We start from the raw sequence: 26,752 nt of genomic DNA on the forward strand, positions 1-26,752 counted from the left end.
ATGGGGTGTCAGGCTAGGAAGAGACAGGTCCAGGGATCAGGGTCAGAATAACTTTGAGCACAGTGGGAGGAAGGAAGGAGGACATAGAATCAGGCTGCACAATATGACCTCCAAGCTTGATTCCAAACCAGGACCTAGATCTGGAAATCACAACACTCTAAATAAATGAGACGTGTCATTTCCTCCAGATGAAACCATAAAAGATAATAAGGTGAAGACATCCAGACACTTAATCTTACCCTTATGAAATACTACATATTATTTCTGCTGTTCTGGTTACCACACATCAATAAGGAACATAAGTGAAATTAAGAAGCCGCCAAAAAAGAAAAAAAAAAAAAAAGGTGGTCAAGGGAAAAAAAAGCCCACTCACAAAAAGTTTAGTAGTAGTTTCAGACCAAATGAAAGACAATTCTAATTATATTAAACTAATAAACTTATAGATATCACACCAAGAGATTTTACTGTCCAAAGTTATAGATGCAAGAATAGTTTAAAACAATTTGTGAATAATACAGGCAAAATAAGGGTCTGAAGGAAAGCTAACGAACTGGGTGCTCTTCCTACTGGAGATGAAATTGTACCTTTTCATAAAGCAGGCCAGAGACAGACCACCAGATTATTTAAATCAAATGTCCCAAACGATTTTTTAGGGCTGAGAAGTCTGTTATACAGACACATGTCTTTGTCCAGTACCTGTCACTACAGGACCCCTGGATCTCCGAGCCCACATGCTGTATTACAGGTACAGTTTTAACACAAGTGACGCAGATTTCTCATACAAACAAGCACAACATTCCCCAGAATCCTTTATCTGTTTGCACGTTTTCATGTAAACTTATCTTCCCAGACCAAAGTCAGAAGGAACTTGATGAGACTAAAAGTAGCCTAAAGGCGATTCGTGTTTCTCTCGCGCGCTCCCACCGCAGCACAGAGAAGGCCCAGCTCAAGACCACCTGCTGGGCTGCAGAACTGGGGCCCCAGGGCATTTTACAAGTGGGGGACACCCACCATTCTGCCTCCTAGCTACTCCATGCCATCATGTGCTGATGCAAGAACAGCAATCTAATTTTTGAACCAGAGCCTTTGAGAACTTCAACCTGATGTGGCTCAACACATCGGCCCACTTACTGCCGTTTAACTCACGTAAAACATACTCGGCCAATCGAGCACTTGAGGCAAAAGCACCAACTTCCCGCATTTGCCTTAAGCAGGGCACTGCAGGCTTACCTTTGGCTCTCAGTTACAAGAGATGACCGGCAAAATGCAGAACTCCTCAAACGGTGAAGTTCTCAGCTGGTCACACGCCCGAAGTTACAAAGCTGCAGGAGTTCTCCAAATTCTCGAATCCAACCCAAATCTCAGGAGAGAATTATGATCTGGGCCATCACTTGCATAAAAGGAACATAGGAAATCTAAAAGGAAAAAGAAAAAACCCCATAAATTAGGACTGCCTGCTTGCAAGTAACTGCAAGATTATTTATTCGCCTGAAACCAGTATTTTTAATACACCCCAGAAACAAGTTGCTTTGTACCTACTGACCTCTCCCCAAACAAAATCGTCCTCCTCTACCCTCAGCTCCCCGTTCCCAGCTCTGAGGCAGTCAGGTACCTCTGTGGAGGGAAGAGATGGGGAAGGTGGGGACAGGTGGCCGCCACAAGGCACCTCTGCTCCCAGGATTCTTCCAGCCTCCTCCCAACAACTCCTCCCCACACCCTTCAAAGCCTGACAAAAACAAAAGAAAGGTGTGCCAAATGGAAAGGAAGCAAGTCTGAGAGCCTAATTAAGGGAGAAGGGTTGCAGAGAGCATGGATATTTACATTCAGAGACTCCCTCCTCTTTTGGAGGGCTCCTGCACTGGCCATTTATTGAGAGGGGCCCCCTACTGGACCCACAGCCTTCTGCTAAAAATACCCCTGCAGGAAATCCGAGAATAATATTCTGAAACCACAAGGAAGTTGAGACAAGAGAAGCCTGACAGAGGTGACCGGCAGCCTCTCCCTCCTGCTCCTGGAGAGTTTGCTGCTGCCTTATGTTCTCTGTACTTGGGTGGCTATTTTCAGTCCTTGCCGGCATTGTTGAGGGGTCCCCGAAGCTCTGTGGACCTCCGGGAGAGTTCACTGACATTTTTAATTACATTTCAAAGCCAGAGGGGATCTGTCCTGACAGTTCACTCAGAGAAGATCAATTAATTCATCCCTGGCATGATTATGACCCAAAACGTTAAATACCCCATAGAAAAATCAAATTCTATTTTAGTCAAATAGAAAAAGATAATTCAAGTAGGACTTTCATAAAAATGTTATACAGCAAGTTCATAAATTTTGATTAAAAAATTAATTCTTCTTTGTGCACTCTCTAGCATTATTTTAAAGGCTGCATGACTTTTTATTCCCAAGATTTATTTATTTGTTTGAAAGCAAGAAAGAGGGGATGGAGGAGGGGGAGAGAGAGAAAGTCTCAAGCAGACTCTGAGCTGAGTGTGGAGCCCAACATGGGGCTCGATCTCTCAACCCTGAGATCCAGACCTGAGCCAAAACCAAAAGTCTGATGCCTAACCAACTGAGCCACGCAGGAGCCCCAAAGGCTGCATGACTTTTAAAAATTACACGATTTAATACAGGGCAAAGGTGATGCTCAAACACAACAGGAATACTAGATTGGGGCAAGACAGTAAATGTGCACCCGGACAATTGCACCCTTCCCTCTGCTGCATGTTTACAATAAAATGACAGGGTTTCCAGAAATAGACCAAGTGCTCTATTTCACTTTACTGCGCTTACTGAAGAAAGCCACCAGCTAAACACAGCCATGCCCACAAATGCCACCTCCACATTAGTATTTTCAGGGGTATAAGCTGGATTTTTACAGCTTTAATTGAAAAGTGAATTTGCCTGGAGTCGGATCGCCCAGGCAATTGTGAGGGGGTGTCTGGGCAGCTAGCAGACCTGTCTGCATATACGGGCCTCCCTCTGGATGCACCACGCTCTCACCAGCCAGATTTTTAAGTTTTCATGATAATCTTCCACGATAGCTATAAACACCCACTTTTTCACATGAGGTCACTTTCTCGAGAAGGTGAAGGGTTTTCCTTAACAGGCTTCAGTGAGGCACGCAGGCCTCCAAAGTTCTAGACCCACCACTGCCACGGCAAGCCTGGCGCCACAGCCAACTTATTCACCAGCCCAGAGCGAAAGAACAACGGGCTGCATCTGGAAGCCCAGTCGTCCAATGCTCAGTGTCGCGGGCAAGGGAGAAAAGCCAGACGGAACAGAGCGGGATTTGAACAAAAGAAGGAGCTCCAATCAAAGTGACATCATGTCAAGTTCATTTAAAGGTGCCCGTGGCCATCTGGGATTCAAGCATGACAATGCGTATTCTTGGAGAAAAGCATTTCATAGACAAACTGTCCATGCACTCGACATACACCTCAAATGAAAATAAACAGAGAGATCAAAACTTGTGTGGACCTGGGTTTCAATGTGGCCTGCCGACGGCCTATGTTTAACGTGGTGGGGTTACCAGCATATTCAAAACCTCTGTTAAGGCCAAGTATTTCAAGTCAGATCTTAAGTACAAAGATCTAAACCCATCAGGAAAGCAGACACTCTTGTGCAAAAACCACCTCAGACTGCAAACGCTACCAGGTACACGGTCAGTTGAAGTGCAGAAGGCTCTCACCCAAGAATTCACTCAAGGATGGTCTACACAGCGGGCTTCAGGCAGACGGGACTCTATGAAACGGGTCGATGTTTTCCTTTGAAAATATTTCTCCACTAGCTCCCTGCTCATCTCCCTTTAGAAACAGAAGAGGAAGAGGTAGGACTAAAGGAATTAACACTAATACAAAATATATCTCCCTCCCTGCATTATTTTGGACCCCTAATAACACAAAATTTTATCATTGTGAAATCCACAGGATGGTCTGGATTCTCTGTAACACTGACGTCTTCTTTTTTTCAGCTATGTTTTGAAAAACCCGTGCCACAACTTGGGGTTTCTCCCCGGTCTTTTGGGGTGGGGGCAGCGGACTGCAGCACCTGCTTCTGCTGTAAGGGCAAGCTCTGGGCGTGCGTGCCTCCGTGCCTCGGTCTGCATGTCCGGGAGCACTGCCGGTCCTGGGCCCCGAGCCTGGCACCAAGATGCCCGCGAGGGGCTCTCTTAGTCTCATTTAAACTTCCAGTGCCTGCTTCAGCACCAGACACGTCTTCTCGGTGGTCCCAGGCAGTTTCCTTCACACCTGCACGGAGGTCCAGTGGTGATGTCCACATGAATGCACTTCACTCGGGAGGAGTCACTAAGGGTAAATAAGAGGGTATGTGCCCGGTTCTGCTGACGGCTGTGTGCCGGGCACGACGGCTCTACCTGCCTTACAGATGGCCAGTGCTCCCGGCCACCTCGAATCTCCCAAAGCCTCAGACCGAGCGCTCGGGTGATGCCGCCTGGCCTCCCTGACTCACAGAAACACTCCGAAACGTAACAGGCAGGGAGGGGAAGGGTTTGTACTGGTCCCAGTGAGACACGGCTGGTACTCCACCCGCACAGCGACCCTGCGAGATAAATCTTATCATAAATCTTATCATCCAGCGCAGGAACTAGACCCCCAGACGCCCCCCAGCCCGAATCCGAGCCTCCCCCGTGTGATTTCAAAGCCCAGCCCCGCTCGCTCTTCACAAAAACGATCGCCACTCACAGGGGGTGGAGACTGGAGAGCAGGCCCAGGCTGTCTGCCGTTGCCCTCTGTCCCAGCATCTGCTACCCCGGAGGCCGGCTTCAGCATCGCAGAGCGGGTCGGGCCAGCACAACGCCGCGGCAAAGAAGCCAGCCCACCAATGTACGTACCGCTTTATTTTCAAAGGAACTGCTTCTCCGAGATGTCAACGCAGCCCCCACGGACTTGTTGGAAACCACCACCTGACTGGGTGGAGGACGACACAGCCTCAAGACTCGCAGGCCCTCAGGTGTGCAGCATGACCAAAGCTCACACGTGCCAAACACACCAAGAGAACCCTCCAGACCCCTCGTCTGCAGACAGTGCAGAAAGCAATTATCTTTTTTCTTTTATTTAAAAGTGGGGGGGGATCACAGGACTATCCTAGGCCTCTGGGCTCATGAATGCCACAGCCTTGTCTCATCCTTTTGTTCCTTCCTCACCCCCCTCACGGGAGACCCCTCTCCAGAGCCTGTGGGCCCCACGGTGGCCTAAGGGACGTCCAGCTCAGAACGAATATGGACGGTCACCGCCTGCCCAGAATAACGTGGGGCCGGGCTGTCTTGTTGACGTCAGGCAGAACGAGCTAGATTTCATTCCTACCAAACCACTTGGTGGAAAACTTTATTCCGGCAGGAAAGTGCTCGTTTCAGACACGGAACAAAGCTTCACAAAAGTCTCCTTGGATGGCTTGGCTAAAACTCAAGCCTGGTTTCTTCCCCCGTGCACGGTGGCTCCCCGTCAGGGCCCACAGGGTCCCGAAGGCCATGAGCCAGTTCCCAAAATCTCAAAAAGTCCCATGAAATTAGCATGTTTCCTCAAGATAAAGCAGTCCTCAGCAGGACAGATACCAAGTTTCTGGGCACTGGGCTAGATTTATATCAGTGCTAAATGATAAAACTGGTTCTCAGTTGATTCTGTTGATTAGAAGTTGGTTAATGAAAATGGAAACAAAAAAAGTACTAATTTCTAACTCGACAGCTTCCAAGAGGCATCACATGTGACTAAGGCGGGTGTCTGGGGAGGAGGGTACATGGTCAGATTTTCACTCAGGTTTCTGTGTTCTAAAATAACAGAAATTTCTGCCTTCCGGGACCGAGAAAAAGAACAAAACTGCAGGCAGTGGGGTCAACCACATATAAAGAGGTCAGAGAAAGTGGCAAGAGACCACAGGTCAGGAGAATGAGGGTTCCAGGCCTGGCTCAGATAGCCCAATGCCCATTATGACGCTGGTTGTCTCTTCCTCCATGACCAGGGCCCCTCAGCCCCAATCCTGCAGTTTTGACATGCAAATGGATTTAAGAATTATCAAAAATTGATGATGTGGTACCCAAAAAATTATTAAAGCTTATCTATAAAATACCATGACAAAAAAGTCCTAATGAAAATCTTAATACGAATTTAAATGTTACAGTCCGCTGCTGAAAAATTCTAACAGATAGGAATGTGATTAGTAATGCCATTTCCAATGGTTTATAAAGGTTTTTGTTTATGCATTTGATGGTAGCATCTTCAATATAACAATATTCCATTCTCCAAAAGTTCTGATAAGGTGTTACTCCCAAGATCTTCCCACTAGTCCAAATCAGTTTTCAGAATCAGCATAAAAAGTCTTGCTACACATCTCAATGCAACAACTAGACAATCTAATTACATATAGGGGCATACCTTGGAGATACTGCGCTCAGTATTCAGACCACTGCAATAAAGTGAATATTGCAAAAAGCAAGTCATGAATGTTTCGGCTTTCCAGTGCATTTAAAGTTATGTTTATGCTAGAATGCAGTCTATTAAGTGCGCAATAACATTAGGTCTAAAAAAAACAAAACGAAACAATGTATGTGCCTTAATTAAAAAATACTTTACTGCTAAAAAATGCTAGCTGTCCCGTGAGCTCCCAGTGAGTCATAACCACTGGTCACAGATCACCATAACAAATGCGATAATATACAAAAGTTGGAAATACAGCAAACCTTACCAAACTGTGACATAAAGACACGAAGCGAGCAAATGCTGTTGGAAAATAGGGTTGCGCAACCGAGGGTGGCCACGAACCTTCAGTTTCTAAAAAACACGATATGAGCGAAGCGCAACGGGATAATGTATGGCTGTGACATTTTTAGAAGACTCACTAGCATTCTTTATGATACAGGGTTTAGTTGTTGCCCAGGTAGTTACAGTACCAATAAAAAGCATACTAACAAAAATAAAGTTTAAACACTAAAATGTACTACTGAATAAAACTTGTGCAAACCCCTCTTTTATCTAAAAAGACAGAACAGGAAGGAAGGAAGGAAGGAAGGAAGGAAGGAAGGAAGGAAGGAAGGAAGGAAGGAAAGAAGGAGACAGACTCGGAAATCTTATCTGAGATAGTTCAGGTGTGTTAGGTGATCCAAAAGATTTAACTCCGAATATGTGTAAGAATTATTTTGATTATTTTGCTGAAGTTCATATCCCTTACCTTTTGGGGATAAACGACTGGAAGAATGAGGGAAACTCCAAGAAAGGCCAAAGTCAACAAAAGGGATAGGGATGAGCAAATCCTCTTTCCCTCCACCCCCCTCCCCGGTCCTCCTTCCATCTCTCCTGTGAACACACACACACTCGCTCACATTTTTTTAAAATAGAATCTTAAAAAGCAGGCAAGGCCAAGCACAGGCTCTTGGTAGGGTGGAAACTGGGGTGAGGAGTATGATTTTACTTTTTAACTGTATTCTTTTCTGTAACATTTTTAGAACTACATCTTACTCTGGTGATGAGGACATTAAACTATTAGATAAAACTCCATCCTCTTCCCCATTTCTCTTCACTGCCTGGGCTTCTGGGGAGAAGCCTGGTCTGGTCGCCCTAGGGCATGCTCTTTCCCCTCCCTCTAATGCATCCCCCACCCAGCACTTAACAAGCCCTCACACAGCAGCCCTCCTCTCTATTCCTGGTTCTGCCATTTCGGATCTCCTCTGCTAAAATAGCTGCTCACTGTCTTGGTCTGCAAAGCCCTCTCCCAGACCTTCACCTCATCTTTGGGAACTCCCTGCAAACTCTTGGCTCCCTCCCCGCCCTGCCCCCAGTGCTCAGTGGAGGGGTGAAATCATACCCTCTTTGAAGAGGCTGTGCAAGGCCCCTCCTACGGGAAGAGTTCCTAGATGTCTCCAGAGTCAAACACTCTTCCTCTGGGTCTGAATTTTGTCCCCCAAAATTCATATGCTGAAGACCTAACCCCCCAGTATCTCAGAATGTAACCATATTTGGAGACAAGATCTTTAGTGAGGTCACTAGGTTAAATGGAGACTCGTGCTAATCCAATATAACTGGATTATAACTTAGAGGAAGAGGAAGAGACACTAGAGATGCACAAGCACAGAGGGACAGCCATGCAAGGAGGCAGCAAGATGGCGGCCATCTACAAGACAAGGGATAAGCCTCAGGAGAAACCACACCAGCCAACGCCTCGCTCTTGGACTTCCAGCCTCCAGAACTGAGAAAATCAAGTTCTGTTATTTAAGCCACCCAGTCTGTGGTATTTTGTCATGGAAGCCCTGGCAAACCAATATACCACTTCCTTCACGGATGGTTAGCCCATAAATTCTCACCACATACAACACACACAACAGGAGCCTGAAAAATATGTCCTAAATGAATGCAGGAATGAATGAATGAAAGGAACCAGTCAGTAACAAATCCACCATAAAATCACAGAGCATCTCCCTGCCTCTTTCCTCCTGGGCACAGAAGGAACAGATTCTCCAGTTTTTTGTACTTTCTTTAAAACCCAGTTTAAATACTGCCACCTTTGGGAACACGCTCCCGAGCCTCGCCTTCCCTCGTCAGTGCAAAGTCCTACGGCAGCATTCACCATACTGTACCACTGCCACTGTACTTTGTACTTTGATGTAGATATTTAACCATTTACAGAAATAACAGGGTATAGCTCCCCAGCCACCTTAGCACTCCACCTCGACATTTATGGACCTAGGCCAATCACCTGGCCCCAACTCTGACTAGGTGACTTTAGAGCAAATCCCATAGAAAAATTATTTTATCTGTATGCACTTCAGTGTATACCACAGTACAACTCCATTATTACACCGAAAATAATCATTAATTCCTTAATATAAACTTCATATTTAGTGTTCCCATTCTCCCAGTTTTCTCGTAAATGTCTTTTTATAGCTGATTTATTTGAATCCGGATCTAAAAAATGTCCGTAAATTACAATGTCTTGCATGTCTTTTAAGTCACTTTAAATCTATTTTATTTGAAGGATGACGTGTTAAAGAAACAGAGTCATTTGTCCTGCAGAATACGCAGCATTCTGGGCGTTGTAAATTTCATCTCCCTGACGCTGTTGTACATCTTCCTCCACCCCGGCACTTCCAGTGACTGGGCAGTTAGCAAAGGACTCAGCCGATGGGAGAAGACTTTCTCAAGGGCAGGGACCCAGCGCTGACCCCGTACTTGGTACCAGAGAACACCACAATTAATCAATGATTCAGTAAATGACAAAACCAATTGGAGGTGCTGATTGTTATCAGCGTACTTCTCTGCTTCCGTCCTTTCCGCTGGTCCCATTTTCAAGCGTGATCCTGCCTGGGAGGGATCAAGGGCATGGCGTTTCTCCACTTCTGAGCCCTTCAGAAAGAAAAGGTCCCGCTCTACTTCTTCAACTGGGAATAGGTAAATAATATTTAAGACGCAAAGTTATCAAATAGTCTAAGCATTGAATGATGTTCTTCTGGTTTTTAGGAAAATGGTTTTAAAAAAATAACCATTGGTGAGGCCGACGAGCCCTGAGCAGTGGCTCAAGGTGGCCTGGTTTCACTGATGGACATTCTTACGCAAACCCAGAAAGGCAGCATCCATGCCCCCAAACTACCCTACTGAGAATGCTTCCCCTGTACTTACCCAAAACAAGAGTCCTTTTTTTTCTACAAGGAACACTTCAATTGTTTTATATAAATCTAAGCCCAGAATTAATCAAATCAGAAACCTCAAATCCTTCATCTCCCCTGCCCTTCAAATTCAACATCTCGGTGTGGTTTTAGCACCACACATTAATTTTGGAGAGCACGCTAAATCTGCCAGTCCTGCAGCTGACACGCATGGGCATCACGGGATGGAAACATCCAGAGAGAGCTGTTCAGATCAGGGCCCGGGTTCTAATTAACTTACGACTGAATCGCCGTATCCCCACTGAGTGAACCGCATGTACTGACGCAGATTTGGTGTTTACTCAGACCCCATCTTTGTTCTAGATCACATTGTTGGCCTTTCAAGAAACCAAGACTCTCAACGTGGGGTGGACGTGAGTTTTACAGCTACTAGATGAAGGTACTGAGTTCAAAAGGACTGCAAACAGTCCATGACCTTTGGCACCTGAGAAGTCCCTGGAAGCATACAGAACCATTAAGTTCTGGAGAAAGACTTTGTGGGAAGGTTGGTTGGTTGTTCGAATTTTGTCTATTACTGGTAACTGAGAAGCCTCCCACAGAATGAGTCTGCTTCTAAGAAACCGGGAAAAACAGCTCACTGCACACTATCCTATTTTACTTCTAACGAATACTGAATAACCTTGATTTGTTTTCCCCTCTTTAAAGTAGGGGGGATGCTTATATAGATATTATAGTACCCCCTAAATTACTCTACAAAATTCCATAAAATATGTAATGAAAAGGAAGTTGAGTAAGTTAAGTTTTGCCATCAAAAAAAAAGGGGCTAAGAGTTATAAAGTTTAACTTATAGAGAACAAATTTATGATTATTCCAAATGAACAGGAATTTTAATAATATTGTGTTCTGAAAGTACCCTTAGCTACTTTTAAATATTCCTAAAATGGTCAAAGTGTGTTTCAGCCACATTTTTTCCCAAATGCCAGATGCTTTCACAATTCTGTGACTTTATGTCTACTATTTCTTCCCCCATACTGGGATAGCTTTATTGCTCCAGCTTCCCAAAGCCACTGTCCAGCTAAATCCAACTCACTGTTCAGAAATGAACTCAAACAGTTCCCTGTTTGGAGACATTCTATAGGAATGGAAGACATTCCTGCAGAAATCACTCTTTTATAATCATAAACTCCCCTATTTAAAGGCTATCTCGACAGGAAGAGCCTCCAGGAAAGGACCTCCACATGCTGAGGTCCATATGGCTTGGCCACATGGCAGGCGCTCGATAAAATGATAATAACAGACATTTATCATCCAATAAACTTTCACTTCTTTAATTATATTTGTAAGATCTGCTGCAATTGTCCAATACCCTACAGCATTCAGTGCCATCTGGCCCAGAATCCTCTCCTCCCAAATTTCAATCCAAGAGACCCTGAATCCCTTATACAACCGTCCTTGAGCCAGCCCATGAGTGTCAACATGGAGCCTTAAATACAGATAATAACCTAACTATGCCAAAACTAAAGAGGGTTCTTCTACTTACAAACCATATTCCTTAATTTTACTGTTATAAATTCATTTTTCTGGAGTTTTTCATTTGTTAAATAAATTAGCAATGAACCAATGAGAGGGAACGAATCAGAGTACTTTGAAATTCTAGAGCTCAAATATATACATATATATGACTTCCTGTGGCAGCCACCCAATTAATGCCATCCATAAAGCCATTCAAATACTGTGTGTGGGCTGAAATCCAATTAAGTCATTTCTGTCTGAATATCCCCAAAGAGCCTCCTGGTGAGCTCGAAGTGGAAATAATCACAAATGCCAGATTAGCTGTGTAAGCAGTTCCAAAGCTGAAACCAGACGAGAGCGTGAAAATCTACATGCCCAGCCTTTTAACTGGGCACAAAGGAAAAAAACATCTCAATGACCCCCTGGCAGAAAGTCAAACCCATTTCTTTGGTCTGCCAGGTTCTCTCAGATAATCCCCACTCAGTGTAAGCATCAAAAAAAAAGAAAAAAAAAAGCTTTGATCCCTTCAATTACACACATTATGAAATGATAAACTTCCACTCCACAATGCGATTTTGTGCACAGAGGAAACAGAGTCAGCAAGAGATTTCAAACTTTCTCTGAATTCACCAACTCCTTATGGACTATGTCTTAAAATTAATAAACTCTGACATTCACAATTACCTCTATGCATGGAATTTGTTCCAAAGAAACATGCAAGCAAAGCCAAAACCTTAGAGAGGCTGCGGGACAAGACAGACTCAGCTCATGAGTTCAATTTCTCTCTCGTCTTACAACCCATTACTCAGATTTACAACTCGGCAGAATACAGAGTATCTTCAGCTTATGTACAATAGCCAAAATCTTGCATGTTCTAACCATGCATCCCAGAAATGGAAAGGACTCTAGTTTGCCCAGTCATTCCAAACAGGTCCCACCTGAGACCTACTGATTAGAATATCTGCAGTTTGTAACAGCTCCTAGGTGGTTAAAACGCCAGCCCCAGCTAAGAACCAGTACTGTAGAGAAAAGACCAGAAAGTGAAAAGGGCCAGTTCCAGAACCCCTATTCTCTCAACCCTAAGTATTCAAATTCAAGGGTGGTCTAAAAGATGAATCCAGGTAATGAAGTTGGCCGTGGCCCTGTGTATGATGTAAAGGACGCGAAGACTTGGTTTTAAACTGGATGTCAATCCCTGTTCGACATCTTACTAGTTACAGGGTGTTGAGGCTGCTACTTTGCCCCAAAGCCCAGGTTTCCTTGGAGGCAGTATCAGTCCCCTCGCGGGAAGAAGGAAAGTCACACTTACTCAATGAAAATGTGTTGCACATTTGCTGTGTGCAAACACTGTACATAAATAAGGCACAGCACAGATGCTGTCCTTCCTAAGGAACTCGGGCTGGTCAGGGCCCAAAGTCAAACAGGAGATGACAAAGCAGAGTGCTTCTTTATTTCATTTGCTACAAGAAAACTGACCTACAAGGAAAAAGAAAAGTCAGCTGAACTGTGCGAGGTAACTTCTAAAACAGATGTGTGCTATCTAAAGTATCTACTAATATCTGCATTAAAAAAATTAAAAATTTTAAGGAGACAAGCAACCAGTATTAATGTGTGTGTGTGTATGTGTGTATAAACATAACAGCTTTAGGTAAAAAATAATTTATGATGCAACAGAAAGTAGGACTAATCTTGCTTACCCAAGTCAACCTTCCAATAGTTGGAGGAACCATGATGTCTCTCAGGATCTCTTCTCCAAGCAAAACCCTCCTCACCAGAACAATGCCAAGGTTCCCTGAAACTCATCACCCCAATACTGTTCCCGCTTCTAGACAGACTTCAAGATAATTCCTCCAACAAGTATGTTTTGAACCCCTACTAGCACCATGCTGGGTGCTGGACACACAACGTACAAGACAGATGCACGCTTTGCCCCCACGAGGCAGACACAACAGGCAACTGGAAGGGCCACAAAGGCGACTCTGGATGCTACGGGTCATTATCGATCACCTCTGTAAGTGGTACGCGCACTCAGACGGCAACATCGCTGCAGGAAATGGAAATGCTGGCACCAACTCGAAGGTAGCGGTGCCTGACCGTGCCCTGCTTCTCAGGCAGCATCATACCTGCACGGCCGGGCTGGCCTCACTACACCTGGCCAGGTGTTTCTGAGTGGCATGTGCTCCTCACGAATCCTCCTGTTCTGCCTCACCATGCCAGTCTCAGTCCACTGTCCGAGCTCTGCAAGAGTTCTAGACTCTGACTCTGTCATGGGGGATCCCTATCTCTCCATCCGTTTATCACCTGCAAATCTGACACCCAGGTCAACTTCCAGGCTGCGGCACAGATCACGGCCAACGGCAGTACGCATCTGAGACCTGAACCCGGGGAAGGTCAGGCCAGGAGTCCACATTCTGTGGCTATGGCCGTCCAACGAGCTCCTAACCCACAGAAGAGTTCCACACTAAGGGAGATGGGCCTGTTACCTGATTTGGTAAAGGGGCTTTGCTTTGGAATGAAATATCAGCTCCGCCCCTTCCTGGCTCCGTCTTTCGGCCAGATGGCTTACTGTGTCTAAAGCTTAAGTTTTCTCCTCTATAAAACAGAGGTTAAAGAGAAAAGGATTACCTTACAGATATGCTGTACACAGTAAATAGCATAAAAAGCACCCAGCAAAGTTCCAGATACACAGTAGGTGCTCAGAGAAAACACTTGTTTGTTCCCCCTACGAGACAGTGAAACGCCTCTCCTTGTAGTGGGGGAGTGAGCTGAGGGCCCCCCTGCCCATAAACACCCAATCTTTTTTTTTTTTTTTTTAAGATTTTATTTGTTTGTTTGACAGAGAGAGAGAGACAGCCAGCGAGAGAGGGAACACAAGCAGGGGGAGTGGGAGAGGAAGAAGCAGGCTCACAGCAGAGCAGGAAGCCTGATGTGGGACTCGATCCCAGGAGACCACGCCCCAAGCCGAAGGCAGACACTTAACAACTGAGCCACCCAGGCGCCCCTAAACACCCAATCTTTGAATGGGGTCCGGCCAGAGAACACGGAGAACAATCCCCGGCAGCTTTTATCAGAGGAGATAAGCTTAGCCAACTGGGAGATCAGAGGACAATGAGTGGAGGTGAGAAACGTCCTCTCTCTCTTTGGCCCTGGCACTCCCTATCATTCCTTTGTGCCATGAGCCACTCCCCTCACTCCACTGTGTCTCACACGCTCTGCCCTCCGATTTACTCTTTTTCTGTCTGCTAATGTTGTACACCCTTTTTCCTGTGTGGAAACAGACTATGAATGTAAAAAACACATGACTGTTGCCCAACCTCGTACGGAGTGCACGAGATGATGTGGGGGTAAGGGCGGGAAGTCAAGGGCACTGGTCAGTGGGTAGGGTTGGGGGAACAGAGCACGGGAAGGGCAGAGGACCACAGACAAATCCCCAAGAAGACAACAGCCCAGAAGGCTACTGAAGAGTGACCAGGGCAGAGGGGAGGGCCCAAGGAGAGCAGGTACGCTAACACTAGAGACGTAAGTGGGTCCGCCTTTACGCAGACACCCTGCTGACATCCAGCACATGGCATCAAGGAGAAGAGATGTCGACAGGCTCCCCGCTGCCAGCTTCCATCTCCATTCTGTAATCTGGTTAAAGGCTTCTTTCCTGATTCTGCTTTTTTCTCCATTTAGAAAATCAGAACATTCGCCATCTCCAGCCTTCTGGTACTTCTCTCCTTCAAGGCCGCAAAGAGTATCAACAGGGCCCCTGCCATCCACCTGTGAGCGCACAAACTTCATCTGAACCTCAGTGTGTGAGTGCAAAGCAGTCAAGCGCTGTCCTCCTCACTCTTCGCCTTTTGAGCTTTAACTCCTTCACAATGATATCTGTTCTATATGCTCTCTCCTGAGGATTATTCTTTTTGACAAAAAACAGCAACAAAAATGTACATGAAGGTCGATCCGTCCTGCTCCTGCTACTGGTCACACATGACACCAAGCACCACGCCTACGCTCTGAGTCCCTCTCTCAGACAGACCAAGACAGAAAGAACACCTTCTCGTTTCAGACCTTCTTCGAACGTTGAGGCTCGCCTCCCCTCACCTGGGACTCGGCCTGCCAGGGCTACTTCCGTGCATATCCCACTCTCTCATTTCTTCCCAAATCATATCCTAACTTTTTTCAGCCTGCAAATCCAGCAACTGTGGGCCTTGGAGTTTCATGCACTAACGACGGAAGGACACAGACCAATGAAACGACAATCCTTTACTCAGCGTTCCCTGGGTGCCACAGGCAAGGCTGAGCACCTTTACTACGCTATCACATTCGGTCCTGACACCAGGATGTTTCATCGTCCCCATTCACAGCAGAGGAGTGAGGGGGTGGGCAGAGGTGTGCTGGGTGCGTGGGTGCAGTGAAAATATGGAGCCCGCTCACCTGGGAGCCCTTGGCCTTAACCCTGCGCCTGCCGCCGCTCGCGCTAGACACCAAGAGCAGCCAGACTCAGCAGTGCACCCGGCTCAGACAAAGGCACTGAACCCCCTTCCAAAGGACCGGGTGGTGAGGGGGAACTGGCCATGATCTCTGTCAAACACTGACGGAGAGGCTTAACGATGTCACATGAGCACAACGTTTCTAAACAGATTTCCCAAAGACCAGGAGCTACAGGAACCAAGGAAAACTCTTCAAGAAACTCTTACACACCCTCCCTCTCATTTTCCTTCCCCCTCTTTAAAAAAAAAAAAAAAGTTGTCATTAACTATTTTCAATCAAATTTCTCACCATGCATCCTTAACCGGCCTCCCACATCCAAGAACACAGCAGGCAAGACTGCAGAGGGGCGGGCCAGGTAAGGACCATCAAAATCCCTTCTTGCAATGGATGTTATTCTACCCACTTTTGGACACAATAAAGGGAATCATCTGCCTTCTACCCCAGGCCAAAACAACTTCGTGATCTTTGGGCCTCTGCTGTCTCATTTACTTATATGCAAGCACAGCAATTAGCTTTTTATAGACTTTCATAGAATGCTTTTTGTTTTATTTAAGGTAACAGAAAGCTTTCAGAGAACTCATCTGTTCCAGTATGGCATGGCATGTAATGGAACTAGCAAACAGGAACACAGAAAAAGACCCAAGTGCTTCTGGGAATTTAGTATATGATAAAGGGTGTTAGCTCCAGTTACTGGGGAAAAGACAAGACTTCTCGATAAACAGTGATGGGATACCTTGGCAGCCATCTGGAAGAAAGATGGAGCCACACTTCACATCCTACGACAGGATGAATTCCAAATGCATCTAAGGTTTACCGTGAAAAAATAAAAGTATAGAAGGACATATGGAAGAAATTCTTTATAGCCTTTAAGGCAAAACTTTTTTAAATCTATGACTAAAAATCCAGAAACCACAAAAGATGTTTGAATTCATCTACATAAAAATAAAAACTTTTTTTACATGGCAAAATATACCCAGGCAAATCCGAAAGACAAATAAAAAGAAAAGGGATATTTGCAATTCGTGACACAGACCAAGGCCTGCTCTTCCTGATTCAGGGAGAGCTCCTTAAAATTGATGAGAAGACCAGCAAGTCAAGAAAAAGAGGCAAAGGAAACTGGGCAAGAAAATATCTGCCTATCAGATAAATTCTGGACTTCGATAAAATAAACGGATACTAGAGTCAAACGAAGATACCGCCTCTCACCTATCAGCCTGTCAGAGATCTGAAAATGTGGTAACAGCACAGTGTCAATGTGAACTTGCCATTGTGATCACTGTCATGTAGTTATTTAAAATGTGAACATTTGGGGCGCTTGGGTGGCTCAATCAGTGAAGTGTCTGCCTTCGGCTTGGGTCATGATCCCAGAGTCCTGGGATCAAGCTCCATGTCCAGCTCCCTGCTCGGTAACGAGCCTGCTTCTCCCTCTCCCTGTCTGCTGCTCCCCCTGCTTGTGCTCACTCTCTCTCTCTCTCTCAAATAAGTAAAATCTTTAAAAGTAAATAAAATAAAATGTCAACATTTGAGGAAGCTGGATGAAGGGTATACAGAAGTTTTTTGTACCATTTTTGCAAATTTTTGTTAAGTTAAAATGTATTTCAAAATAAAAGTAAAAAAATTTTTTTTTAATTTTAGTGTGATAAAACATCGAGGCTGTTGGTGAAGCTATGGGGAAGCAGGTATGCTCGTGCACTGGTGACGAAAATGCAAAACTGCGCAATTCTATGAAAAGCAATTGGGTAAGACATATCAAAATAGCAACAGCCTAAATGGCTGTCAGTAGGTAAACAGTAAAATACACTACATCTACAGCCGAAGGGCTACTCACTTACAAACAGGAGGAATATCTCTAAGTTTCAAATAGGAAAAAGTTCAAAAATAGTTACCGCACAAAAATAGGTAAGAACACTTCAGATGATTTTCCCCAAATGCGTTTATCTATGAAGAAACTTAACTACCACTTGACTGCCCCGTTAAGCTGCCTCAAGTATATCCCAGCAGTTTATCCTCATTATGTTGAGATTCATGACCCATTTGAACTTAATTATCAGTAACCTTGGTGAGCTCGCTACAGGCTTCTCCATCTAAATAACCCATAAAAATATGTTTTTAATCCAAGCTACAGGGATCTCTAAGGAACCTCCCCATTTGTATCTGACGATATGAAGATGAAAGCATTCGTTTCTTCTAAAATCAGTCCCCAAACTCTAAGGTTACCTTTTATTAAATTGAGATATAATTCACACACCACAAAAATTCACCAATTAAAATGTGCTATTTAGTGAGTTTACTTATTTTTAAAAGTAAGTAATAGAGAAATCTCTTTATACTGTAAGAAGAAAAAAGGGGGGAAACAGGAGGGAAACTAATGGGTTGAGTAACCTATTACTTAGATATTTCCGGAACATTCTGGACGTACAAGAAACCATAAACCCTGCCTCTGGTGAGGCCATCTGGACGCCCGGGTTAGGAGGAAGACTTCCCTCCATGCTAGATTTCGGTTGCCTTTTGCTTATTTGTTTGTTTTGATGTGTGTTACTCTTTCAAATAAAAATTTCTTTCAACAAAATAAAAGCAGATAGAAAACACATTTTACAACAAGCTAACCTTAACACCTACTCCTTTCACAGAATACTAAATCCTACAGATACTTCTGTTCAAAAACACATCTTCGGGAGCTAGGAGATAATTTAATATTCGCCCTGAAATAGATGGATCACACCCGTAAATTAACGAAAATGTAGTTATAATTTTGTTCTCTTCGGAAATGAACTGAATCAGATTGATGCAGCTAGTCACCCTACAACCAGGCCTTCCTCAGGATGATTAAACTCTTTAAAAATCTGCAGTTAGTGCCAGTAGCTTTGAAAAAAAGTTATGAAACCATAAATTAAGAGTCCACACCAAACTCCTGAAAGAGTTCTCAGTGCCAAATTTACGAACTGGTTTTGTTTTCTAGAAGCATCCACAATGCAAGGTGCTTTGTTTTACCTGTGGTTACAGAACAACTTGGCTCTGTTCCCTCATTCCAACTATGAGAGAATCATAATGAATCTCATTTTGGTTGGGAGTTGCTGCAGACCCAGGGACTTATTGATTGGGATTACACCCCTCTCCCACGGGCCTGGCAGAAGCCCCAAGAAGACGAGGACCACTTTATACTCCCCACCAACCCTGAGGTCCCCAGGCCCCCGTCCTGTGCGTGGCTTCCTGCAACGCTCCCAGGAGTATTTGAAAACTTCCTTCCACTTGCCCACACAGACTGGTGGCTTGCTGCTTGGCCACACCGACTTTTCTTCCTTCAAAAGACATGCAAACCATCTTTTGCCCTTACACCAAACAACCTGGAATTGTGGTGCAGGTGGTCCCTTCATTCATGCTCTAGAACCCTGAGTACAACACTCACCACTCAGAATAGCACAAATTGTTTTCTGTGCAGGGGAAAAAAAATAAAAATCAACCCAGGCTTCAGAACGCTATCAATATTTAAGGACTTCCCCCAAAATACTAGCAGAAAGGCTGAAATAGGGATATTTTGTAAGGTTCTGAATGCAGCAAAGGAAAAAGGCTTATAAACAACGTCAGCTTTTCTCTTGTGGGGGCAGGGGAAGATGCAGAAAGAAAAGGGTTGGCGGCATAGGATATGAGTCAAAGGCCTAAAAAGGATAATAAATGTTTATGTCTTCAGGCCACAAAGTTAAAACAAGAAAGGAGTTTTGATGACTCAATCTATTTCTGAAAGACCACCCTCCTAACAACGAGCGGAGCCAAGCACTCTTCCACAGCCGCCGGCAGCCTGGAAACCAACCACAAAGAAGCGTTAAAGCTCACAAGGAAAATGTTAATAAAATTTATCCTAGAAAACCAACTCCTAAGAGGGCTGCCAAACCTGTGCACCGTCATCGTTAATGTCTTAACTATCCTAGTGATACATATTTCCTTTCCTGGAATCGAATTGCTAGTACATTTACTTGTGTCAAGAAGAAAGGCCGAGGGGCGCCTGGGTGGCTCGGTTGGTTAGGCGTGTGCCTTCGGCTCAGGCCATGATCTCAGGGTCCTGGGATGAAGCCCCGCTCTGGGCTCCCCGGTCGTGGGGAGCCTGCTTCTTGCTCTCCTCCCCACTCATGTTCTCTCTCTCTCGAATAAACACAATCTTAAAAAAGAGAGAGAGAGAGAAGAAAGAAGAAGAAGAAAGAATAAAGAAGAAGAAATAATGCCGGTCAGGCTTTTTTTTCCCCCAAATCATTTACTTTAGCCAATGCAAGAGCGGGGGAAGTACAAGGGGAAAAAAAGGAAAAAGAACAGTGATGTTAGGAACGTCTGGAATAGCACTCAACCACTGGATCTCTTCTTCATCACCAAAGGCAAAAGGTGGACAAGGCTCTGAAACCATCAAGGACCAGACAACATCTAACTCCAACATCAAAACCTCGGCCTCCTACGCCCTGTGCTCACACTCTGGGGACAACCAAGTGCAACTGACCCCACTGTCGATAGCCCCCAGGTGCTCCCTACCTGAAAAAGGGAGCATGCCCCCTTTTATTCATATCGCATTAAAACCACAATGCGATTGAATTATTCAGTCCTCTTTTTAGTTGAAATGGAGTATTTCATAAGATAAGAGAGAAAACGCAAAGCATAGAGATAAGAAAAATGTATCTTGTTAACGCACAGCATCAATGACAAAATAATTTCATAAGAGCAGCAACACTGCCAGCCTCCCCGTGGGTCACCGACACTCACGTGCACCTCTGAAGGACAATCTTTTCTTTTTTTTAATTTAATTTTTATTTTTCTGAGAGCAAGAGAAAGCATATGCGGGGAAGAGGGGCAGAGAGAGAGGGAGAGGCAGACTTCCCGCTGGGAGGGACGTCCAATGCGGGGCCCAATCCCAGGACCCTGAGATCATGACTGGAAGAGAAACCAAGAGTTGGACACCTAACTAACTGAGCCACCCAGGCGCCCCTCGGGTCTTTTCATTTTAAAAGATTTCTGTTTTCCTAAAGTCCTAGATATAAATATCTATTGAAGAAAGAGAGAGAGAGAAGAGAGGGAGGATGAGTGATGTGACCCAAACTCTCGAAAGCAGGGTTGAAACAGAGGGTTTCACCGGTGGTGCACGGACGTGTGGGGACCAATCAACCTTTGTCGCAAAGCTCTCCCGAGCACTGGAGGACGGTTAGCGGGAACCCCCATCCTCCCTGGAGCGGTGAGGATCAAAAATGTCTCCAGACACTGCAGTCATCGCCAAATGTCCCCTGAGGGACAAAATTACCCCGCTGAGAACCACTGAACTAGGATACATGTAAATTAAATAGACCAAGTTGTGTTGTTTTCTTTTTAAACAGCAAAAATAAGACAGGAATATTCATGTATTTTCTAACTATTTTGGAATGTGATTAAAATATTTAGATGGCAGTTGCTATAATTACCCTTTCCAAAATCACTGACTAAGTAGGCACATTCAGTTAAACTCAGTGTCATGATTGACTAAGTCAGAATATGCCATATAACTAGAAGACAACCTCTAAACTCTAGCTTGGGTAAGTGGGTAATGTATGCTATGGTTTATTTAAGAAAATGAGAAATATTAAAAACAAACACACAACTGTACGATTGTATATCTGTGCTTGCATTAAAAAGCAATAAATAAAAGAGGGAAGGAAAAAAGCATCCTTTTTCAAATAGTGATGGAAAGGGCTTGAGTGAGAAGAGCCTGAAGACACAGAATGAGACTTTGAGCACCCTTCTTCTCGCTCTGGAACCATCTAAATGGTTTATGTAACTATATACCAATATTAACTTTTTTAAGTTCTAAAAATCAAAAGCAGAATGGAAACTAATTAACCAAATTATATACTGAGTTGGTGGCATAAGCAGAGACATTATTCCAAAAGACTTAGAAAGATAGTAATTTGACTGTATTTCCCTAGTGGGATAAACCCTAAGGACAAAGATATCTTCTGCCTTTTCCACTACTCATACGGTTGGTAAAAATGTTGGTACTTATTCTAAACCTGTATATGTTGTCTATAAATAAGATAATCAAGCAAATAAGTTCTTATGCCAATGCTCCCAGGGAGAAAAACTTTCAGCCTAAGAGAAAAGCGATACAAATATAAAACCAAAGAAGTAAAATATCTTGTAATTCGAATTCTGAATTAGAAATACGGGTGTGAATTTACAGAGGATTATGTCAGAAAACAAACCAAAACAAACGAAGAAACCCACCTCTGTCCACTGAAAAGGCCCAGATCCAACAAGCAGCCTGGAAGGAATGATCCCTAACTCCCAAACCGCAGTCCCCAAATTCCACTTCCACCTAACGGGTCTTTGAATTATGGGCCCCCGCCTGGCGTGGGCACAGCCTGTCGGACCCGAAGCACTGCAGCCCCTAGCCTCCGGTGGCGATGATGTCAGACTCTGGGCATGAGCAATGGAGCCCAGAAGCAAGCTCCAGCAGCCCAGCGAGGCTGCAGCCGGGCACGCTCAGCAGTAACAGGGATGCCAGCCACAATGAATGAAAATGTTTCAGAAATACCCTCGATCGTGAGCTCATAATGTCTCTAAAAACACACAAGCAAACCACATCACTGGTGGCTTGTGGAGGATGCTGGAGAACCAGAACTATTTATTCTGAGAACTGCCAAAGAAAAGGCAAGACTTTCCTGCGTAAGAGGACCTCAGGCTAACAGCCGCACATTCTCCTCGTCTGGCTGGAAACAGAGAAGGAAGGGCAGGATCAGAATGGCATCATTTTGCAACCCTGATGAATTCGGACGGAGGCAGTGATCACCAGGGCTGTCTGTTCTCCTGCCCTCCTCCTGAAGCACACACACCACCCACGATGAAGTCTTGCCTGAAGATCAGAGCAGAAGGGGCTCCAGATCCGACCAGCAGCTTACAAGAAACACAGGGGCTGGGCGGCATGGCGAGGGAGGGTCTGGTGAGCAAGCTGCAGCTGCGGGAAACCCCAAGGACGAAAAGACTTGCTTTCTCCAACAAATCAATCGCCACAAAAAAAATGAGAGGGTGGAGAAAGCAAACAGACCATTCAACAGCAATAAGGTTCTGAGATAGTTGGGGAAATCTGAACACTGGTTACAGGTTTGGTAATAATAAGGAATTAGTTACTTAAGTGTTTACTATGATATTTACACATGAAATGAATCGATATCTCAGATTTGCTTCAAAAATAAGCCACTGGCGTGTGCAGGAGTTCAGATGGAATAACACCAGCCATTAATAACTATGTACTGAAGTTCTGATAATGGGGATTCATGAGGATTCATGCCATGATTCTACCTTTAAAAACTACACTGAATAGGATTATCCTGTAAGCTAAGAAATCACAGCTTAGGGGCACCTGGGTGGCTCAGTCGGTGAAGCATCTGCCTTGGACTCAGGTCATATTCCTGGAATCCCAGGATCAAGCCCCAGGGACAGGTCCCCCATCCCCCCACTCAGCAGGGAGTTTGCTTCTCCCTCTGCCCCTCCCCCAGCTCCTGCTCCTGCACTCGCTCACTCTCTCAAATAGTATTTAAAGAAGAAGAAGAAGAAATCACAGCTTACAAATGAGAGACAGTCCAGAACATCAAAAAATAGGGCAGCCTAAAGGGCCTTCACAAACCCCCAGGCTCCAAACCACCTTCTCCTTAGGAAGGCTAGTAGAGCAAGCCCAGGGCACAGAGCGAGGTGCCAGTGGGGCCACCGCAGAACCCAGTTCCTGAAATCTCGGTCTGCTCCCGTAGCACAGCGGGGCTGGGTAGAGGAAGAGTTCTGATGCACTCATAAGCCTTCTTCGTTTTTGTTCTTTTAACTATGAGAGAAGCAGGAGAGGAAGAGAGAGCGCACAAGCAGGGGGAGCGGCAGGCAGAAGGAGAAGGAGAAGCAGACTCCCCACTGAGCAGGGAGCTGGATGCAGGGTTCCATCCCAGGACCCTGAGATCACAACCCAAGCCAAAGGCAGACGCTTAACCACTTCACCGGCTGAGGCACCCAAGCCTGCTTTTTACAATCAACTGCTAAGATATTAAGGCTCTTCCTTTTGCTTGTCAACATACTTCCAAAAACATTCAGTTTTTGGTAATTTGAACTGCACACCCCCCCACGAAAAAGAACAATCAGTTCATTCCTTCAATAACATTTTGAGAATTTATTCAGCTGTGGAACACAGAACAGTAAAACCTTTAGTGTCGTGTGAGCACGAGCAGAAAAAGCAGCTGTGTCACCTTCATGCCGAAAACTACGTACACCTTCCAGCTCACTGGCTGCAACGAGAGTGCACGGCACTGGTTTGTCTGATTTGTGAAATCATAAAAATTAAAGCATTTACCAAGCACCCACCTAGCCGGGTCACCGTGATCCGTTGTTTTAAAGTGAGTCACTGAGAAATGTCCCTCACTGTGAGAAGCTGAGCCCGTCGGAGTCCTCTATAAACACAGAATAAACTGTGCTGATACACAAGTAAAGAGTAAGGACATCCCAAGGACATGATGCCAAGATAAAACTGCTGGAAAATGCCGGCAGAGGAAGACTGAGGGAGGGGAGAAGGTGCAGTCACTAAATCGGTATCTGAAGCCCCACATCCATACCACCCCCAGCCCTGCCAGCCCCAAACAGCAGCCACCCTGAAACTGATGGAGCCTACATCCGTGCCCATTCCCTGTTCTCTGGGGCAAGGACAAAGAAATGAAGGCACAAGAGATGAAATGAGGGAGATGAGAAATGACCAATTCCGTATCAGTGTGGCTGTAATTGACATCACTCCCCCAGGCTTCTCCAGATGAAATCAACATGCTCTTACAGATTACTAGTATTTAAATCCTAGTGGGGGAAGGATAACAGATGTGCTCTGAGTCCTTCACTTCCCAAATGAGAAAAGAAAGGTGCAGAATGGCTGAGCCCAGGCCATGAGAGTTTCAGGGTGCCTCAAGCACCCTTCCAGTTATGTTACTTAAGGGTATTTCCGGAGCCCCAAAGTTTCCTGGCTGGAGGTCACAGCACCCAAGCTGTGTCATCCAATTCTTGTCAAGTTCTAGTGACAAGAGAACTATCGTAGCGGTTTCTATCTGTGCGTCGACATGAACGGGAGGATAGTTTCATTCTGGTTGATTTCTTATGAACCCCTGTGGGCGAGAGATTTCCTTGTCGACACAGCCTGACCACAAGACTCTTGCTCTGGCATGGGTCAGAGGTCAAAGCACAGGGCTGAAAACGCCCCCCATGACTTGCCTGTGCACAGAGCCAGAGGCCCACCTGGACCGCAGCCTTAAATAGAGGCAGAGCCCACTGAAGACAAGCTCTACCTGTTTACACCTCTTTCCAGGTGTGCTGAGAATGGAGCCAAAGGCCAGGGGTTCCAGCAGCCCATCCTGGCGCTAAGCCCCTCTGCCTGAGAATGAAGACGGGCCAGAGGCTGGGGGCAGGGAGATATCCCATCAGGTGGTGAGACGCTTCGTGCAGCACCACCTCGCACATGTCCCGAGCCCCCAGACACAGGGACTCCATCTACGGCTCCTCTCAGGTATGTGGAGTAGCAAAAAGGGGCCAGGGGAGGTGGCTGGGCCCCCAGGCTGCCTGCCCAGGGGCCCACTCCCCAGCACACCACCTCTCACACAGTGTCCAGGCATATAACCTTACCCCTCTTAAGGGCTTGGTCACCTGCCAGCCTGTGGCACCGAGCAGCAGAGAGCTCAGCACTGGTTACCAGTCTGAGTCAGCAGTGCGAGACCTACTAAAAATAGGTGGTAAGCAGTTACACAAGCTGCAGGAAGTGAAGAAATGAGAGAGTCTGTAATTGTAATCCGATCAACAAATTCTAAGGACACGAGCACTGTTTCTTAATGGTTTGCTTTTATGTCTGAATGTGCAGGCCTATTTATGGGCTTTGACGAAGAAGGAGCTTACTATATTTTTAGCTCACAAATCAACTTTTAATTCTTCCCATTCTACAAATGGGAAATAACATTTCACATAGCACAAGCAATAAAAATTAAGATGTTTTGAAGATAAGCCACTTCGGCTCATTTGCATTTAACACATGACTGACTATACTATGCATTAGGCTCCGATTCTATGCTCCTCCTCCAAGATGGGAGTGAAGACAGAAGTCAACACCCGTTTGTGGAAATTTAGTTAACTGCTGCTCCTGGCCAGTGTTTTCTGGTGGCCAGGGCAGCGGTTCTCCCCGTGCGCCCTGACCAGCAGCAGAGACACCTGGAAGCTTCTTAGATATGTAAATTACCGGCGGGGCCCACTCCAGANGCAGAAACTGGGGGGGTTGGGCGCAGCAGTCTGTCTCAAAAAGCCCTCTAGCTAATTTGGAACAAACTCAAGTTTCAGAATCACGAACCACAGGGCAAGATGCTCACAAGAGATCATAACAGGCAATAAACACTTTACAACGCATTTCGCAGACACGTTTTATTGCCCATATTAAGGATGTTATCTAGCAAGAGAATCATTTTCATCAAAAAGACTCCAAGAAATAGCTCTTCAATTGGAAAGAACTCTCTTATTTGGATTAAAAGAAACAGGATAATTTTTTCTCACTGAAAAAAGTCATGAAACTTTTTTTGTGCACCAGGGTCAAGTACATGTACGAATGCAACCGTGGCCTGGTCATCACCCCTGTGGGAAGGTCCCAGTCGATCCACCCAGGAAGGCAAAGCGGACACCTCCTCCCCCAGAGCAGCCTGAGCTCCAGATACCGGGGGCCGGGGAACAAAGCCTGGCAGAGACGCGCGCATTAGAGACATCGCAGTCGTTGTATATTTTAAATTGGAGCTCGTCCACATCTGCTTAGCATTTTGAAAAGATTAATGCAACTAGAATACATTTTTAAGAACTCAAAGCAATAGGGGTGCCTGGGTGGTTCAGTCAGTTAAGCGTCTGCCTTTGGCTCAGGTCATGATCCCAGGGTCCTAGGATCAAGTCCTGCATCAAGCTCCTTGCTCAGCGGGGAGCCTGCTTCTCCCTCTCCCACTACCCCTGTTCATGCTCTCTCTCTCTCCCTCTCTCTCAAATAAACAAAATCTTAAAAAAAAAAAAAAAAAAGAACTCAAGGCAATAAGTAAGAGATCCACTGCCCTGACTACAGTCTCCCTCTGTCAAAAACACATGGAATTAATACAGATGGCTTCTGTCTTGAAGCACAGAGTA

At 45.3% G+C, this 26,752-nt stretch overlaps 1 protein-coding gene across 3 annotated transcripts in view; it reads right to left on the reverse strand.

Annotated features, from left to right (window-relative positions):
• Positions 1–3,785, reverse strand: part of NCK2 (NCK adaptor protein 2) — a 73,081-nt gene extending 69,296 nt beyond the window's left edge. For 2 of the 3 annotated variants that reach the window (XM_019805066.2, XM_011231145.3), the window contains exon 1: positions 1,231–1,415. The gene's annotated coding sequence lies outside the window, so the exon portion shown is untranslated. Of the gene's footprint in view, positions 1–1,230; positions 1,416–3,682 lie in introns of those variants that run through there. The other variant, XM_034658923.1, reaches the window with a different exon arrangement.
• Positions 3,786–26,752: the final 22,967 nt, after the last annotated feature.

Source organism: Ailuropoda melanoleuca, chromosome 4 (assembly GCF_002007445.2).
Source record: "Ailuropoda melanoleuca isolate Jingjing chromosome 4, ASM200744v2, whole genome shotgun sequence".
Taxonomy (NCBI): Eukaryota; Metazoa; Chordata; class Mammalia; order Carnivora; family Ursidae; genus Ailuropoda; species Ailuropoda melanoleuca.